Source organism: Somniosus microcephalus, chromosome 5 (assembly GCF_052327205.1).
Source record: "Somniosus microcephalus isolate GS21.2 chromosome 5, FLI_Smic_1.0, whole genome shotgun sequence".
NCBI lineage: Eukaryota > Metazoa > Chordata > Chondrichthyes > Squaliformes > Somniosidae > Somniosus > Somniosus microcephalus.
The window spans coordinates 204,723,303-204,744,405 of NC_140991.1; the positions used below are offsets into that span (position 1 = coordinate 204,723,303).

At 38.8% G+C, this 21,103-nt stretch overlaps 1 protein-coding gene across 1 annotated transcript in view; it reads left to right on the top strand.

Annotated features, from left to right (window-relative positions):
* Positions 1-1,185: 1,185 nt before the first annotated feature.
* The window catches only part of colq (collagen-like tail subunit (single strand of homotrimer) of asymmetric acetylcholinesterase), a 223,836-nt gene continuing 203,918 nt past the window's right edge, over positions 1,186-21,103 (top strand). The window contains exon 1 of the mRNA XM_085988586.1: positions 1,186-1,653. The gene's annotated coding sequence lies outside the window, so the exon portion shown is untranslated. The remainder of the gene's footprint in view (positions 1,654-21,103) is intronic.

The window sequence follows — 21,103 nt, forward strand, 5'->3', positions numbered from 1 at the left end:
CATCGAAGCTTCTCGGGAATTGATCAACAGTTTTGTCGAGAGCTTTTCATTAATTGACTGCAGCCTTTAATGAAAGAGGAAAAGATTTATTTAACTTCCGTCTGTCCAAAAGAAGTATTAGTGAAAGCAATACCATGCTGTGGAATAGCTCTCTCCTTAATTGCATTGCCATTAATTCTAGAATAAAAGGGCACGGTTTAATAAATCAGATGGAGCAGATCAATAACCTTACACTGTATTACAGTGCGGATCCATCCCTGGGAGACTGGTCAACCTTCATCGGGCGGTAAGAACTCTACATTTCTTTAGTCTTTACTCACTGTTTCCGTGCGAACCCCAGTTTGAGGATTTGCAGGCACAGCTGACTTTATTTTATAGAAACTTAAAAAAAAACTGTCTGGTACAAGCAGAGGCAACATGGCAGCTCGGATACGAGAATATTCCCTATTTTTGTTATTACATTAGTTAAGCCCAGTGTCCAACTTTCCTCAGCTGTCTTGGGCTGAAGTAGAATTCAACTCCATTCGTTCCAGGTTGGGCGGCGGCTGTTGGATGCACAAATCTGACACAGCGGGAGAATGATATCACTAGAGATACATCTGTAGTTACATGATCGGGAAGAAGCAGAGAATTAATGGAGACATATATAAACAATGGAAGTACATTTTATTTATTTAAAGGGATAAGTTATATTGTTGAATATACAGCTCTAGTAACAGGTCGATATAGACTGTTGGAAGTTGGGTGTATAGAAGCACGTTTAAATAAGGATATGATGATATATAAATAGTAGAAACTATAGAATGGTGAAACTGATACAGATTAAAAACTAACATTGATCCATTTATATTAAACACAGACCATTATAACAAGCACCCACAGCCGGTATGTGGAAGGTGGATATTGAGAGAGCGGAGTGTGAGCTCCCTTAGATTGTTGATGTCATTCAGATTTTGAGTGTTATTTTCGGTTAAGATTTCCAGTCGGCCTGCTCGCACTGCTGTCAGATTTGCTCGCGAGAGAACCGAACAACGACCTTGCCCGGTTCGCCTCGAGAAGCTCACACTAACCAGCCCTACTCCAGACCAGAGGCGCAGTGTCTTGACATGAAAGATTTATTTTTGTTGTTACTAGATCGGCTCCGTTTGGTTTAAAACAATCTTCTGCGAACAAGCGCCTTGGGACGTTTTACGACGTTAAAGGCGCTACATAAATGCACGTTCGTCGTCCTTATGTGTGAGGTGCATTAGTGGGAATGGCTGATTCCAGTCGCAGCGAGCGAGGTGCAATGTGATCTGCTGAAGGTGCATAGACACTTTCCCTGACCGCCTGCTCGGTACCACTGGCCGCACTCAGAGTGTGTGGCAGCTTCTCAAGGGGCTCCAGTCGACTTGGGCATTTTAACATCACATTCCTTTCTCTAGCTGCGAGAAAACAAGAACTCAAAAAAAATGCACGTGTTACTGTAAAAGCAGAGGAAAAAATATATGAAAAACGCACTGGGTATTGTAACGATCACCTGGAGAGCGGAATATTTATTGAAACCTGTCTCGGCTACAGGCATCAGAGGATTTGAGTTTATGGTCAAAGCTATGGGATCACGACAAAGAGGGACTTTAGGATTGACCTTACAGAATTAAATTAGCTGAAAAGGTAAGGCAGAAAGTTACGTTCCACTAAGCAATTGGCTTGGACTTTTTTAAACCTCTCAATAGTTTGATAATTCTAATTTTAATCACGATTTTCATTTTACGTTCGTGACTCGCCAACCCTTCGGTGTACCTATAACCAGTCCGCTACATCGCCGTAACTTCGTAGATGCTTATTAGAATTCCAGAAATTGCTCGAAGTGATTCGGAATGCCTAAAAGTGCTGAATGATTCTGAAAGAGATCAGACTGCTCCAGCGACACAGAAGTGCGAAACAGCACAAAGACCAATTTTTGTTTTGTTTTGATTCATTAAAAAAAAATGGGTATTGACGCAGCATCACTTCAGACTAAACAAAAAAAACGGTTGGTCTTACATTGGAGACTTAACGAGCAGGAGCTGTGGTTTTAGAGAGTCGAGATCAGTCGGGATGGCAGGTCTAGGGTAATCTCTGGGGTAAAGATTAACAGGAGGGCAGTCTTTATAAGATTAGGATTAATAGTGATGGTGACATTACTGGGGTTACATTAAAAGGTTGAGGACATTATTGGGGTTACATTAATGGAGTGTTGACATTACTGGGGTTATAGTAATAGGGTGGTGACATTATTGGGGTTACATTAATAGGGTGATGACATTATTGGGGTTACATTAATGGGGTGATGACAGTATTGGGGTTACATTAATGGGACGGCGTCATTGAGGTTACATTAATGGGATGGTGTCATTATTGGGGTTACAGTAACAGGGTGGTGACATTATCGGTGTTACATTAATGGAGTCATGACTTTATTGGAGTTACATTAATAGATTGGTGACATTATTGGGGTTACATTAATGGGGTGATGTCATTATTGGGGTTACATTAATGGGGTGGTGACATTATTGCGGTTACATTAATAAGGTGTTGACATTATCGGGGTTACATTAATAGGATTGTGATATTATTGGGGTTACAGTAATGGGGTGATGACATTATTGGGGTTATATTAATTGGGTGATGACATTATTGGGGTTATATTAATATGGTGATGACATTATTTGTGTTACATTAATGGGGTGATTACATTATTGGGGTTACATTAATGGGGTGATGACATTATTGGGTTTAAATTAATAGAGTGGTGACATTATTAGGGTTACATTAATAAGGTGTTGACTTTATTGGGATTACATTAATGGGTTGATGACATTATCAGTGTTACATTAATAGGGTGTTGACATTATTGGGGATATATTAATAGGGTGATCACATTATTGGGGTTACATTAATGGGGTTGTGACATTAATGTGGTTAAATTAATGGGGTGATTACATTATTGGGATTACATTAATGGGCTGATGACATTATTGTGGTTACATTAATGGGGTGAGGACCTTATTTTGGGGTTACATTAATGGGGTGGAGTCATTATTAGGGTTATATTAATGGAGTGATGGCATTATTGGGGTTACATTAATAGGGTGGTGACATCATTCGGGTTATGTTAATGGGGTTGTGACATTATTGTGGTTAAGTTAATGCATTGATGATATTATTGGGGTTACATTAATGGAGTGATGACATTATTGGGGTTACATTAATAGGGCGATGACATTATTGGGTTTACATTAATAGGATGATGATATTATTGGGGTAACATTAATAGGGTGATGACATTATTGGTGTAACATTAATATGGTGAAGACATTATTGGGGTTACATTAATAGGCTGGTGACATTATGGTGGTTACATTAATAGGGAGGTGACATTATTGGGGTTACATTAATAGGGTGGTGACATTATGGGGGTTACATTAATGGAGTGTTGACATTATTGGGTTTATATTAATGGGGTGATGACCTTATTGTGGTTACATTAATTGGGTGACGACATTATTGGTGTTACATTAATGGGTTTGTGACATTATTGGGGTTACATTAATAGGGTGATGACATTATTGGGTTTATATTAATGTGGTGATGACATTATTGGGATTACATTAATGGGGTGATGACATTATTGGGGTTACATTAATAGGTTGGTGTCATTATTGGGGTTACATCAATGGGGTGATGACATTATTGGTGTTACATTAATGGGGTTGTGACAGTATTGCGGTTAAAGTATTGGGCTGATGAGATTATTGGGTATACATTAATGGGGCGATGAGATTATTGGGGTTACATTAATAGCATGGTGTTATTGCGGTTACATTATTGGGTTATGACATTATTGGGGTTACATTAATGGATTGATGACATTATTGGGGTTACATTAATGGGGTGCTGATATTATTGAGGTTACATTAATGGGACGGTGTCATTATTGGGGTAATATTAATGGAGTAATGACATTATTTGTGTTACATTAATAGGGTTTTGAAATTATTGGGGTTACATTAATGGTGTGATAACATTATTGATGTTACATTAATGGGGTTGTGACATTATTGGTGTAACATTAATGGGGTGATGACATTATTGGGTTTACATTAATGGGCTGATGACATTATTGGGGTTACATTAATGTGGTGATGACATTATTGGGGTTACATTAATGGGGTGATGACATTATTGGGGTTACATTACTAGGATGTTGTCATTATTGGTGTTACATTAATAGGATGGTGTCATTATTGGGGTGACATTAATAGGATGGTGTCATTATTGGGGTGACATTAATGGAGTGATGACATTATTGGGGTTACATTAATGGGGTGATGACATTATTGGGGTTACATTACTAGGATGTTGTCATTATTGGTGTTACATTAATAGGATGGTGTCATTATTGGTGTTACATTAATAGGATGGTGTCATTATTGGGGTGACATTAATGGAGTGATGACATTATTGGGGTTATATTAATGGGGTGATGACATTATTGGGGTTACATTACTAGGATGTTGTCATTATTGGTGTTACATTAATAGGATGGTGTCATTATTGGTGTTACATTAATAGGATGGTGTCATTATTGGGGTGACATTAATAGGATGGTGTCATTATTGGGGTGACATTAATGGAGTGATGACATTATTGGGGTTACATTAATGGGGTGATGACATTATTGGGGTTACATTACTAGGATGTTGTCATTATTGGTGTTACATTAATAGGATGGTGTCATTATTGGTGTTACATTAATAGGATGGTGTCATTATTGGGGTGACATTAATGGAGTGATAACATTATTGGGGTTACATTAATTGGGTTTTGACATTATTGAGGTTACATTATTGGAATGATGACATTATTGGGGTTACATTAATGGGGTGGAGACATTATTGGGGTTACATTAATAGAGTGATGAAATTATTGGGTTTACATTAATGGGGTGATGACCTTATTGTGGTTACATTAGTTGGGTGATGACTTTATTGGTGTTACATTAATGGGTTTGTGACATTATTGGGGTTACGTTAATAGGGTGATGACATTATTGGGTTTATCTTAATGTGGTAATGACATTATTGGGGTTGCATTAATGGGGTGATCACATTATTGGGGTTACATTAATGGGTTTGTGACATTATTGTGGTTAAATTAACGGGGTGATTACATTATTGGGATTACATTAATGGGGTGATGACATTATTGGGGTTACATTAATAGGATGGTGTCATTATTGGGGTGACATTAATAGGGTGGTGACATTATTGGGATTACATTAGTGGAGTGATGACATTACTGGGGTTACATTAATATGGTGGTGAAATTATTGAGGTTACATTAATGGGGTGATGACATTATTGTGGTTACAGTGATGGGGTGATGACCTCATTTGGGGTTACATTAACAGGGTGGTGACATTATTGCGGTTATATTAATGAAGTGATGACATTATTGGGGTTACATTAATAGGGTGGTGACATTATTCGGGTTACGTTAATGGGGTTGTGATATTATTGTGGTTAAATGAATGCAGTGATGATATAATTGGGGTTACATTAATGGAGTGATGACATTATTGGGGTTACAATAATTGGGTTGTGACATTATTGGGTTTACATTAATGGGATGATGATATTATTGGGGTTACATTAATGGGGTGATGATATTATTGGGGTTACATTAATGGGGTGTTGATATTATTGGGGTTACATTAATAGCGTGGTGACCTTATTGGGGTTACATTAATTGGGTGACGACATTATTGGAGTTGCATTAATGGGATTGTGACATTATTGGGGTTGCATTAATGGGGTTGTGACATTATTGTGGTTAAATTAATGGGGTGATGACATTATTGGGATTACATTAATAGGGTGGTGACATTCAGGTTACATTAATGGGTTTGTGACATTATTGTGGTTAAATCAATAGGGTGGTGACATTATGGGGGTTACATTAATGGGGTGCTGACCTTATTGGGGTAACATTAATGTGGTGATATTATTGAGGTTACATTAATTGGGTGGTGATATTATGGGGGTTACATTAATGGGATGGTGTAATTATTGGGGTTACATTAATGCAGTGATGACATTATTGCTGTTACATTAATAGGGTGGTGACATTATTGGTGATACATTAATTGGGTGGTGACATTATGGGGGTTACATTAATGGGGTGTTGACATTATTGAGTTTACATTAATGGGGTGATGACCTTATTGGGGTAACATTAATGTGGTGATATTATTGAGGTTACATTAATTGGGTGGTGATATTATGGGGGTTACATTAATGGGGTGTTGACATTATTGGGTTTAGATTAATGGGGTGATGCCCTTATTGCGGTTACATTAACTGGGTGATTACATTAATGGGGTTGTGACATTATTGGGGTTACATTAATAATGTGAATAGTGTGGTGACTTTATTGGATTGGGGTTACATTCATGGGGTGATGACATTATTGGGATTACATTAATGGGTGATGACATTATTGGGGTTACAATAATAGTGTGGTGACATTATTGGGGTTACATTGATGGGGTGATGACATTATTGGGATTACATTAATGGGGTGATGACATTATTGAGGTTACATTAATGGCATGGTGACATTATTGGGGTTACATTAATGGGGTGTTGACATTATTGGGGTTACATTAATGGGATGGTGCCATTTTTGGGGTTACATTAATGGTGTGATGACATTATTGGGGTTATATTAATGGGGTGGGGACATTATTGGGGTTCCATTTATAGGGTGGTGACATTATAGGGGTTACATTAATGGGGTGTTGACATTGTTGGGGTTACATAAATGGGGTGATGACATTTTTGAGGTTAAATTAATAGGGTGATGGCATTATTGAGCTATTCACAATATATGTTAATGATCTGGACGAGGGAATTGGATGTAATATCTCCAAATTTGCAGACGACACAAAGCTGGGTGGGAGGGTAAGCTGTGAGGAGGATGTCGTGAAACCCCAGGACAATTTGGACAGGTTGGGTGATTGGGCAGAAACATGGCAAATGCACTATAATGTGGATAAATGTGAGATTATCCACTTTGGTGGCAAAAACAGGAAGGCAGATTATTACCTCGGGGTAATATTTTCTAGGACGGTTCGGGAGGATTTAAACTAATTTGGCAGGGGGATGGGAACCTAGGTAGTGGAAAAGAGGGAAGTCATATGAAGTCAGAAATAGATGGTAGAAAGGTGAGAAGCAATAAGCAAAGGAGAGAAACACAAAGGGCCAAACTAATTCATAATGAGAGTGTGAAAAAAGCAAGCCTGAAGGCTTTGTATCTTAATGCTAGAAGCATTAGGAACAAGGTGGATGAATTAGTTGTGGAAATAGAGGTAAACAAGTATGATTTGATTGGGATTACAGAAACGTGGCTGCAGGGTGGGCAAGGCTGGGAACTTAACATCCAGGGATATACAATATTTAGGAAGGATCGGCAAAAAGGTAGGGGAGGTGGGGTAGCATTGCTGGTAAAGGAGGGGATTAATGCAATGGAAAGGAAGGATATTAACTCGGATGAAACGGAATCTGTATGGGTAGAAATGAGAAATAGCAAGGGGAGAAAAACGTTAGTGGGTGTGATATATAGGCCTCCAAATAGTAATATGGAGGTGAGGGAAGGCATAAAAAGGGAAATTAGAGAAGCGTGCGATAAGAGCACAGCTGTCATCATGGGTGACTTTAATTTACATATTGATTGGACTACCCAAATTAGTAAAAATTCTGAGGAGGAGGAATTCCTGGAATGTTTTCGGGACGGTTATCTGGACCAATATGTCGAGGAGCCGACTCGAGATCAGGCCATTTTAGACTGGGTATTGTGCAATGAGAAGGGACTTATCACCAATCTTCTTGTACGAGGCCCCTTGGGTCAGAGCGATCATAATATGATCGAGCTCTCAGTCGAGATGGAGAGTGAGGAAATTGAATCAGAGACTAAGGTCCAGAACTTAAATAAAGGGAATTACGAGGGTATGAGACGGGAATTGGGTAAGATTGATTGGGTGGTGTTTCTGGGGGGATTGACAGTGGATAGACAATGGCAAGCATTCAAAGATAGAATGGAAGAATTCCAGAACATGTTTATACCGGTTTGGCATAAAAATAAACCTAAAAAGGTGACTCAACCGTGGATAACGAGGGAAATTAGGGACAGCATAAAATCAAAAAAAAGGGCATATCAACTGGCAAAAAAAAGCACCAGACCGGAAGATTGGGGGCAGTACAGGATACAGCAGAAGAGGACAAAGGGATTAATCAGGAAGGGGAAAATAGAATACGAAAGTAAACTTGCAGCAAAAATAAAGACAGACTGCAAAAGCTTTTATCGGTATATCAGGAGGAAAAGACTGGTAAAATCCCAAGTCGGTCCCCTGCAGTCCGATTCGGGAGAATATATAATGGAGAATAAGGAAATGGCAGACCAATTAAACTCATACTTTGGTTCTGTATTCACAAAGGAGGACACAAATAACCTCCCAGGAATATCGGCAAACATAGGGACTAATGAGAGGGAGGAGCTGACAGAAATTAGTATCTCTAGGGATATGGTGTTGGGTAAGTTGAGGGGACTGAAGGCCGACAAATCCCCGGGGCCTGATAAACTACATCCTAGGGTACTTAAGGAGGTGGCCCTGGAGATAGCAGATGCTCTAAGGATCATCTTCCGGAACTCCATTGACTCGGGAACAGTACCCGTGGATTGGAGGGTAGCTAATGTTACCCCAATATTTAAAAAGGGGGGTAGAGAGAAAGCAGGGAATTATAGACCAGTAAGCCTTACATCGGTTGTGGGCAAAATGCTAGAGTCCATTATTAAGGATAAAATAGCGGAGCACTTGACAAATGGGGAAAGGATCGGACAGAGTCAACATGGATTTACAAAGGGTAAATCGTGTTTGACTAATCTGCTGGAATTTTTTGAGGAAGTAACTGGTAAAATAGATGGGGGAGAGCCAGTGGATGTGGTGTACCTTGACTTCCAGAAAGCCTTCGATAAGGTTCCACACAAAAGATTGTCATGCAAAATTAAGGCTCATGGGATTGGGGGCAAAGTATTAACGTGGATAGAGAACTGGCTGGCGGATAGAAAACAGAGAGTTGGAATAAACGGCTCATTTTCAGAGTGGCAGGCAGTGACCAGCGGGGTGCCGCAAGGATCTGTCCTGGGACCCCAGCTGTTCACAATATATATAAATGATCTGGATCAGGGAATTGGATGCAATATTTCCAAATTCGCTGACGACACTAAACTAGGAGGAGGGGTGGGCTCTGATGAGGATGTCAGGAGGCTACAGTGCGATTTGGACAGGTTGGGGGAATGGGCGGATACGTGGCAGATGCACTATAATGTGGATAAATGCGAGGTTATCCACTTTGGGGGTAAAAACAGGAGGGTAGATTATTATCTAAATGGCAATAGATTGGGAGATGGGGAAGTGCAGAGGGACCTGGGTGTTCTTGTGCACCAGTCACTGAAGGAGAGCATGCAGGTGCAACAGGCGATTAAGAAGGCAAATGGTATGTTGGCCTTCATATCAAGGGGGTTCGAGTATAGGAATAGGGATACCTTACTACAGCTGTACAAGGTGCTGGTGAGACCGCATCTGGAGTATTGTGTACAGTTTTGGTCGCCCCATCTGCGGAAGGATGTTCTTGCCATGGAAAGAGTGCAACGGCGATTCACCAGGCTGATACCTGGAATGGCGGGAATGACCTACGAAGAGAGATTAAATAGTTTGGGCTTGTACTCACTGGAGTTTAGAAGATTGAGAGGGGATCTCATCGAAACATATAAAATTATGGCAGGCCTGGACAGGCTGAATTCAGAGAGAATGTTTCCAATGGCCAGGGAGCACAGAACCAGGGGCCACAGTCTAAAAATAGCGGGCAAATCATTTAAAACAGAGATGAGGAAGAATTTCTTCACTCAAAGAGTGGTGAGCCTGTGGAATTCCCTGCCACAGAGGGCTGTGAAGGCTAATTCAATAAATATTTTCAAGAGAGAATTGGATATATTTCTGAAGGCTAAGGGGATTAAGGGTGACGGAGAAAAGGCGGGGACGGGGTACTGAACTGGTAAGATCAGCTATGATCTCAGACGAGGATCAGCCATGATCTCATTGAATGGCGGAGCAGGCTCGAAGGGCCGAATGGCCTACTCCTGTTCCTATCTCTATGTTACTATTTGAATGGCAATAGATTGGGAGAAGGGGAAGTGGAAAGAGACCTGGGTGTTCTTGTGCACCAGTCGCTGAAGGTAAGCATGCAGGTGCAGCAGGCGGTTAAGAAGGCAAATGGTATGTTATCCTTCGTAGCAAGAGGGTTCGAGTACAGGAACAAGGATGTCTTGCTACAGTTGTACAGGGCCTTGGTGAGACCGCACCTTGAGTATTGTGTGCAGTTTTGGTCGCCTTACCTGAGGAAGGACGTACTTGCCATGGAAGGAGTGCAGCGAAGATTAACCAGGCTGATACCTGGGATGGCAGGAATGACGTATGAGGAGAGATTGTGTCGATTGGGCTTATACTCACTGGAGTTTAGAAGATTGAGAGGGGATCTCATCGAAACCTATAAAATTCTGTCAGGCTTGGACAGACTTTTATGATGGATTTTTATGATGGCCGGGGAGTCCAGAACCAGGGGTCATAGTCTAAGGATAAGGGGTAAGCCATTTAGGACTGAAATGAGGAGGAATTTCTTCACCCAGAGAGTGGTGAACCTGTGGAATTCTCTGCCACAGAGGGTGGTGGAGGCCAGTTCATTAAATATATTCAAAAAAGAGTTGGATATATTTCTTAAGGCTAAAGGAATCAAGGGATATGGGGAGAAGGCAGGGACAGGGTACTGAATTTGGATGATCAGCCATGATCTCATTGAATGGCGGAGCAGGCTTGAAGGGCCGAATGGCCTACTCCTGCTCCTATCTTCTATGTGTCTATGTGTCTATTAATGGGGTGATGACATTATTGAGGTTACATTAATGAGGTGATGACATTATTGGGGTTACATTAATGGGGTGATGACATTATTGGGGTTACATTAATGGGTTTGTGACATTATTGAGGTTATATTAATGGGGTGATGACATTATTGGGGTTAGATTAATTGGTTGGTGATATTATTGGGGTTACATTAATAGGGTGATGACATTATTGGTATTACATTAATAGTGTGGTGACATTTTTGAGGTTAAATTAATAGGGTGATGACATTATTGGGGTTAGATTAATTGGTTGGTGATATTGGGGTTACATTAATAGCGTGATGACATTATTGGGATTACATTAATAGTGTGGTGACATTATTGGGGTTACATTAATGGGGTGATGACCTTATTGGGGTTACATTAGCTGGGTGATTACATTATTGGGGTTACATTAATTGGGTGGTGACATTATTGGGGTTACATTAATAGGGTGAATAGTGTGGTGACATTATTGGGGTTACATTCATGGGGTGATGACATCATTGGGATTACATTAATGGGGTGATGACATTATCGGTGTTACATTAATGGAGTGTTGACATTATTGGGGTTACATTAATGGGGTGATGACATTATTGATGTTAACTTAATAGGGTGAAGACGTTATTGAGGTTACATTAATGGGGTGATGACATTCTTGAGGTTACATTAATGGGGTGGTGACATTATGGTGGTTACATTAATGGGGTGGTGACATTATAGAGGTTGCATTACTGCGTTGTGACATAATTGAGGTTACATTAATAGGGTGATGACATTATTGGGGTTACCTTAATCAGGTGGTGACATTATTGGGGTTACATTAATGGGGTGGTGACATTATTGGGGTTACATAAATGGGGTGATGACATTTTTTAGGTTAAATTAATAGGGTGATGACATTATTGAGGTTACATTAATGGGGTGATGATATTATTGGGGTTACATTAATGCGTGGTGACAGTATTGAGGTTACATTAATGGGGTGATGACATTATTGGGGTTACATTAATGGGGTGGTGACATTATTGGGGTTACATTAATGGGGTGATGACATTATTGAGGTTACATTAATGGGGTGGTGATATTATTGGGGTTCCATCAATGGGGTGGTGACCTTGTTGGGTTTAGATTAATGGGGTGATGACCTTATTGCGGTTACATTAATTGGGTGATTACATTAATGGAGTTGTGACATTATTGGGGTTACATTAATAATGTGAATAGTGTGGTGACATTATTGGATTGGGGTTACATTCATGGGGTGATGACATTATTGGGATTACATTAATGGGTGATGACATTATTGAGATTACATTAATGGGGTGATTACTTTATTGGGGTTACATTAATGGGGTGGTGACATTATTGGGGTTACATTAATAGGGTGATGACATTATTGAGGTTACATTAATAGGGTGATGACATTCTTGTGGTTACATTACTGCGTGGTGACATTATTGACCTTACATTAATGGGGTGCTCACATTATTGTGGTTACATTAACAGGGTGGTGACATTATTGAGGTTACATTAATGGGCTGGTGACATTATTGGGGTTACATTAATGGGACGATGACATTATTGGTGTTACATTAATGAGGTGATGATATTATTGGGGTTACATTAATTGGGTGATGACATTATTGAGGTTACATTAATGGGGTGATGCCATTATTGGGGTTCCATCAATGGGGTGTTGACATTATTGAGGTTACATTAATGGGGTGATGAAATTATTTGGGATACATTAATGGGGTGTTGACATTATTGGGGTTACATAAATGGGGTGATGACATTTTTGAGGTTAAATTAATAGGGTGATGACATTATTGAGGTTTCATTAATGGGGTGATGACATTATTGAGGTTACATTAATAGGCTGATGACATTATTGGAGTTACCTTAATGGGGTGATGACATTATTATGGTTACATTAATGGGGTGATGACATTATTGGGGTTACATTAATGGCGTGATGACATTTTTGGGATTACATTAATGGGGGTGTTGACATTTTTGGGGTTACATAAATGGGGTGATGACGTTTTTGAGGTTAAATTAATAGGGTGATGACATTATTGGGGTTAGATTAATTGGTTGGTGATATTATTGAGGTTACATTAATAGGGTGATGACATTATTGGGGTAACATTAATAGTGTGATGATATTATTAGGGTTACATTAATTGGGTGGTGACATTATGGGGGTTACATTAATGGGTTTTGACATTATTGTGTTTAGATTAATGGGGTGATGACATTATTGGGGTTACATTAATGGGGTGGTGACATTATAGAGGTTACATTAATGCATGGTGACAATATTGAGGTTAAATTAATAGGGTGAGGACATTATTGGGGTTACCTTAATCGGGTGGTGACATTATTGGGGTTACAGTAACGGGGTGATGATATTATTGGAATTACATAAATGGGATGATGACATTTTTGAGGTTAAATTCATAGGGTGATGACATTATTGAGGTCACATTAACGGTGTGGTGACATTATTGGGATTACATTAATGGGGGTGTTTCATTATTGGGGTTATATAAATGGGGTGATGACATTTTTGAGGTTAAATTAATAGGGTGATGGCATTATTGGTGTTAGATTAATTGGTTGGTGATATTATTGGGGTTACATTAATAGGGTGGTGACATTATTCGGGTTACGTTAATGGGGTTGTGACATTATTGTGGTTAAGTTAATGCATTGATGATATTATTGGGGTTACATTAATGGAGTGATGACATTATTGGGGTTACATTAATAGGGTGATGACATTATTGGGGTTACATTAATGGTGTGATGACATTATTGTGGTTACATTAACAGGGTGGTGACATTATTGAGGTTACATTAATGGGCTGGTGACATTATTGGGGTTACATTAATGGGACGATGACATTATTGGTGTTACATTAATGAGGTGATGATATTATTGGGGTTACATTAATTGGGTGATGACATTATTGAGGTTACATTAATGGGGTGATGCCATTATTGGGGTTCCATCAATGGGGTGTTGACATTATTGAGGTTACATTAATGGGGTGATGAAATTATTTGGGATACATTAATGGGGTGTTGACATTATTGGGGTTACATAAATGGGGTGATGACATTTTTGAGGTTAAATTAATAGGGTGATGACATTATTGAGGTTTCATTAATGGGGTGATGACATTATTGAGGTTACATTAATAGGCTGATGACATTATTGGGGTTACCTTAATGGGGTGATGACATTATTATGGTTACATTAATGGGGTGATGACATTATTGGGGTTACATTAATGGCGTGATGACATTTTTGGGATTACATTAATGGGGGTGTTGACATTTTTGGGGTTACATAAATGGGGTGATGACGTTTTTGAGGTTAAATTAATAGGGTGATGACATTATTGGGGTTAGATTAATTGGTTGGTGATATTATTGAGGTTACATTAATAGGGTGATGACATTATTGGGGTAACATTAATAGTGTGATGATATTATTAGGGTTACATTAATTGGGTGGTGACATTATGGGGGTTACATTAATGGGTTTTGACATTATTGTGTTTAGATTAATGGGGTGATGACATTATTGGGGTTACATTAATGGGGTGGTGACATTATAGAGGTTACATTAATGCATGGTGACAATATTGAGGTTAAATTAATAGGGTGAGGACATTATTGGGGTTACCTTAATCGGGTGGTGACATTATTGGGGTTACAGTAACGGGGTGGTGATATTATTGGAATTACATAAATGGGATGATGACATTTTTGAGGTTAAATTCATAGGGTGATGACATTATTGAGGTCACATTAACGGCGTGGTGACATTATTGGGATTACATTAATGGGGGTGTTTCATTATTGGGGTTATATAAATGGGGTGATGACATTTTTGAGGTTAAATTAATAGGGTGATGGCATTATTGGTGTTAGATTAATTGGTTGGTGATATTATTGGGGTTACATTAATAGGGTGGTGACATTATTCGGGTTACGTTAATGGGGTTGTGACATTATTGTGGTTAAGTTAATGCATTGATGATATTATTGGGGTTACATTAATGGAGTGATGACATTATTGGGGTTACATTAATAGAGTGATGACATTATTGGGGTTACATTAATGGTGTGATGACATTATTGTGGTTACATTAATAGGGTGGTGACATTATTGGGGTTACCTTAATAGGGTGGTGACATTATGGGGGTTACATTAATGGAGTGTTGACATTATTGTGTTCACATTAATAGGGTGCTGAAATTATTGAGGTTACATTAATGGGGTGATGACATTATTGTGGTTACAGTAGTGGGGTGATGATCTTATTTGGTGTTACATTAATAGGGTGGTGACATTATTGGGGCTTTATTAATGGAGTGATGACATTATTGGGGTTACATTAATAGGGTGGTGACATTATTCAGGTTACGTTAATGGCGTTGTGACATTATTGTGGTTAAGTTAATGCATTGGTGATATTATTGGGGTTACATTAATGGAGTGATGACATTATTTTGGTTACATTAATAGGGTGGTGACATTATTGGGGTTACCTTAATAGGGTTGTGACATTATGGGGGTTACATTAATGAAGTGTTGACATTATTGTGTTTACATTAATGGGGTGATGACCTTATTGTGGTTACTTTAATTGGGTGATGACATTATTGGTGTTGCATTAATGGGTTTGTGACATTATTGGGGTTACATTAATAGGGTGATGACATTATTGGGTTTATATTAATGCGTTGATGACATTATTGGGGTTGCATTAATGGGGTGATCATATTATTGGGGTTGCATTAATGGGTTTGTGACATTATTGTGGTTAAATTATCGGGGTGATTACATTATTGGGATTACATTAATGGGGTGATGACATTATTGGGGTTACATTAATAGGATGGTGTCATTATTGGGGGTCAGATTCATAGGGTGGTGACATTATTGGGGTTACATTAATGGAGTGATGACGTTATTGGGGTTACATTAATAGGGTGGTGAAATTATTGAGGTTACATTAATGGGGTGATGACATTATTATGGTTACATTAATGGGGTGATGACCTTATTTGGGGTTACATTAATAGTGTGGTGACATTATTGCGGTTATATTAATGGAGTGATGACATTATTGGGGTTACATTAATAGTGTGGTTGTAGGAATTAACGAATTCCAACGAATAACGGAGATCGACACAAGAGAACAACTAAACAGGTCTTTATTCAACGGAGATGCCATGAAGACTGCCTGGGCAGCCCCATGGTTTGCGACGTGACGTCATCGCGTTTGCCCGCGTTTTCCTGCGCTCTTAAAGGGGCCACGCCCCGTACATGCAATCTCTATATACAAAACACAGTAATGGCTAACACAATGGTACAGGTTTAGGCTGGTGTTAGAACATCGTTAAAGAGAATTATTTACAGTTAGCCAGAGTCATTCAGTGGTTCTGCCACATGGTGACATTATTTGGGTTACGTTAATGGGGTTGTGACATTATTGGGTTTACATTAATGGGGTGTTGACATTATTGGGGTTACATTAATAGCGTGGTGACCTTATTGAGGTTACATTAATTGGGTGTTGACATTAATGGGGTTACATTAATAGCGTGGTGACCTTATTGAGGTTACATTAATTGGGTGGTGACATTATTGGGGTTACATTAATGGGGTGTTGACATTATTGGGGTTACATTAATAGCGTGGTGACCTTATTGGGGTTACATTAATTGGGTGGTGACATTATTGGGGTTACATTAATAGCGTGGTGACCTTATTGGGGTTACATTAATTGGGTGGTGACATTATTGGGGTTACATTAATGGGGTGTTGACATTAATGGGGTTACATTAATAGCGTGGTGACCTTATTGGGGTTACAAGAATTGGGTGATGACATTATTGGAGTTACATTAATGGGGTGATGACATTATTGGGTTTACATTAATGGGATAATGACGTTATTGGGGTTACATTAATGGGGTGATGACATTATTGGGGTTGCATTAATGGGGTGATGACATTATTGGGGTTGCATTAATGGGGTTGTGACATTATTGTGGTTAAATTAATGAGGTGATGACATTATTGGGGTTACATTAATAGGGTGGCGACATTATTGGTGATACATTAATTGGGTGGTGACATTATGGGGTAACATTAATGGGGTGATGACCTTATTGGGGTTACATTAACTGGGTGATTACATTATTGGGGTTACATTAATTGGGTGGTGACATTATTGGGGTTACATTAATAGGGTGAATAGCGTGGTGACATTATTGGGGTTACATTCATGGGGTGATGACATCATTGGGATTACATTAATGGGGTGATGACATTATCGGTGTTACATTAATGGAGTGTTGAAATTATTGGGGTTACATTAATGGGGTGATGACATTATTGATGTTAACTTAATAGGGTGAAGACGTTATTGAGGTTACATTAATGGGGTGATGACATTCTTGAGGTTACATTAATGGGGTGGTGACATTATGGTGGTTACATTAATGGGGCGTGATGACATTATTGGGGTTACATTAATAGGGTGATGACATTATTGGGGTTACATTGATGTGGTGATGACATTATTGGGGTTACATTAATGGGGTGATCACATTATTGGGGTTACTTTAATGGGTTTGTGACATCATTTTGGTTAAATTAATGGGGTGATTACATTATTGGGATTATATTAATGGGTTGATGACATTATTGGGATTACATTCATAGGATGGCATCATTATTGGTGTTACATTAATAGGGTGGTGACATTATTGGGGTTACATTAATGGAGTGGTGAAATTATTGAGGTTACATTAATGGGGTGATGACATTATTGTGGTTACAGTAGTGGGGTGATGATCTTATTTGGGGTTACATTAATAGGGTGGTGACATTATTGGGGTTATATTAATGGAGTGATGACATTATTGGGGTTACATTAATAGGGTGGTGACATTATTCGGGTTACGTTAATGGGGTTGTCACATTATTGTGGTTAAGTTAATGCATTGATGATATTATTGGGGTTACATTAATGGAGTGATGACATTATTGGGGTTACATTAATAGGGTGATGACATTATTGGAGTTACATTAATGGTGTGATGACATTATTGTGGTTACATTAATAGGGTGGTGACATTATTGGGGTTACCTTAATAGTGTGGTGACATTATGGGGGTTACATTAATGGAGTGTTGACATTATTGTGTTCACTTTAATAGGGTGGTGAAATTATTGAAGTTACATTAATGGGGTGATGACATTATTATGGTTACAGTAGTGGGGTGATGATCTTATTTGGTGTTACATTAATAGGGTGGTGACATTATTGGGGTTATATTAATGGAGTGATGACATTATTGGGGTTACATTAATCGGGTGGTGACATTATTCGGGTTACGTTAATGGGGTTGTGACATTGTGGTTAAGTTAATGCATTGATGATATTATTGGGGTTCCATCAATGGGGTGGTGACATTGTTGAGGTTACATTAATAGGGTGATGACATTATTGGGGTTACCTTAATAGGGTGATGACATTACTTGGGTTACATTAATGGGTTAATGACATTATTGGGGTTATATTAATGGCATGGTGACATTATTGGGGTTACATTAATGGGGTGTTGATATTATTGGGGTTACATAAATGGGGTGATGACATTTTTTAGGTTAAACTAATAGGGTGATGACATTATTGGAGTTACATTAAAGGCATGATGACATTATTGGGGTTACATTAATGGGGGTGTTGACATTATTGGGGTTACATTAATGGTGTGAGCATATTATTGGGGTTACATTAATCGGGTGGTGACATTATGGGGGTTACATTAATGGGGTGTTGACATTATTGGGTTTAGATTAATGGGGTGATGACCTTATTGGGGTTACATTAACTGGGTGATTACATGATTGGTGTTACATTAATGGGGTTTTGACATTATTGGGGTTACATTAATAGGGTGAATAGTGTGGTTACATTATTGAGGTTACATTCATGGGGTGATTACATTATTGGAATTACATTAATGGGGTGATGACATTATCGGGGTTACATTAATAGTGTGACATTATAGGGGTTACATTAATGGGGAGATAACATTACTGAGGTTACATTAATGGGGTGATGACATTATTGTGGTTATATTAATGGGGAGATAACATTACTGAGGTTACATTAATGGGGTGATGACATTATTGAGGTTATATTAATGGGGAGATAACATTACTGAGGTTACATTAATGGGGTGATGACATTATTGTGGTTATATTAATGTGTGGTGGCATTATTGACGTTACATTAATGGGGTGATGTCATTATTGGTGTTATATTAATCTGGTGAAGACATTATTGGGGTTACATAATAGGCTGGTGACATTATGGTGGTTGCATTAATGGGGTGTTGACATTGTTGTGGTTACATTAATGGGATGCTTTCATTATTGGGGTTACATTAATGGTGTGATGACATTATTGTGGTTACATTAATGGGATTCTTTCATTATTGGGGTTACATTAATGGGGCGATGACATTATTGGTGTTACATTAAAGAGGTGATGATATTATTGGGGTTACATTAATGGGGTGATGACATTATTGTGGTTACATTAATGGGATTCTTTCATTATTGGGGTTACATTAATGGTGTGATGACATTATTGTGGTTACATTAATGGGATTCTTTCATTATTGGGGTTACATTAATGGCATGATGACATTATTGGGGTTACATTAATGGGGGTGTTGACATTATTGGGGTTGCATTAATGGGGGTGTTGACATTATTGGGATTACATTAATAGTTTGGTGACAGTATTGGGGTTACATTAATTGGGTGGTGACATTGGGGTTACATTAATAGGGTGAATAGTGTGGTGACATTATTGGGGTTACATTCATGGGGTGATTACATTATTGAGATTACATTAATGGGGCGATGACATTGAGATTACATTAATGGGGTGAAGACATTATCGGGGTTACAATAATAGGGTGGTGACATTATTAGGATTACATTAATGATAGGATTTCATTATTGGGATTATATTAATGAGGTGATGACATTATTGGGGTTACATTAATAGGATGATGACATTATTGTGGTTACATTAATAGGGTGATGACATATTGGGGATACATTAATAGGGTGATGACATTATTGGGGTTACATTCATGGGGTGATGACAATATTGGGTTTACATTCATGGGGTGATGACATTATTGTGGTTACATTAATAGGGTGATGACATATTGGGGTTACATTAATAGGGTGATGACATTATTGGGGTTACATTCATGGGGTGATGACATTATTGGGGTTACATTAATGAGGTGATGATATTATTGGGGTTTCATTAATGGGGTGGTGAGATTTTTGGGATTACATTAATGGGGTGATGACATTAATGGGGTTACATTAATAGGGTGATGACATTATTGCGGTTGCAATAATAGGATGGTGACCTTACTGGGGTTACATTAATAGAATGATGTCATTATTGGAGCTACATTAATGGGGTAATGAAATTATGGAGGTTGCAATAATAGTGCAATATCATTATTGGGGTTACATTAATGGGGTGATGTCATTATTGGGGTTACATTAATAGGGTAATGTCATTATTGGGGTTACATTAATGGGATTCTGACTTTATTGGGGTTACATTAATAGGGTGATGAAATTATTGGGGTTACATTAATAGGGTGATGACATGGTTAGCACTGTTGCCTCACTGCGCCAGAGACCCGGGTTCGAATCCGGCCTCGGGTGACTGTCTGTGTGGAGTTTGCACATTCTCCCCGTGTTTGCGTGGGTTTTCTCCGGGTGCTCCGGTTTCCTCCCACAGTCCAAAGATGTGCAGGTTAGGTTGATTGGCTATGATAAATTGACCCTTAGTGTTAGGGGGATTAAACACGTGGGGTTACAAGGATAGGGTGGGATATGTGTTGGTGTAGGGGTTACGGGGATCGGGTGGAATATGTGTCGGTGCAGGCTCGATGGGCCGAAATGGCCTCTATCTGCACTGTGGGGTTTCTGTGATTTC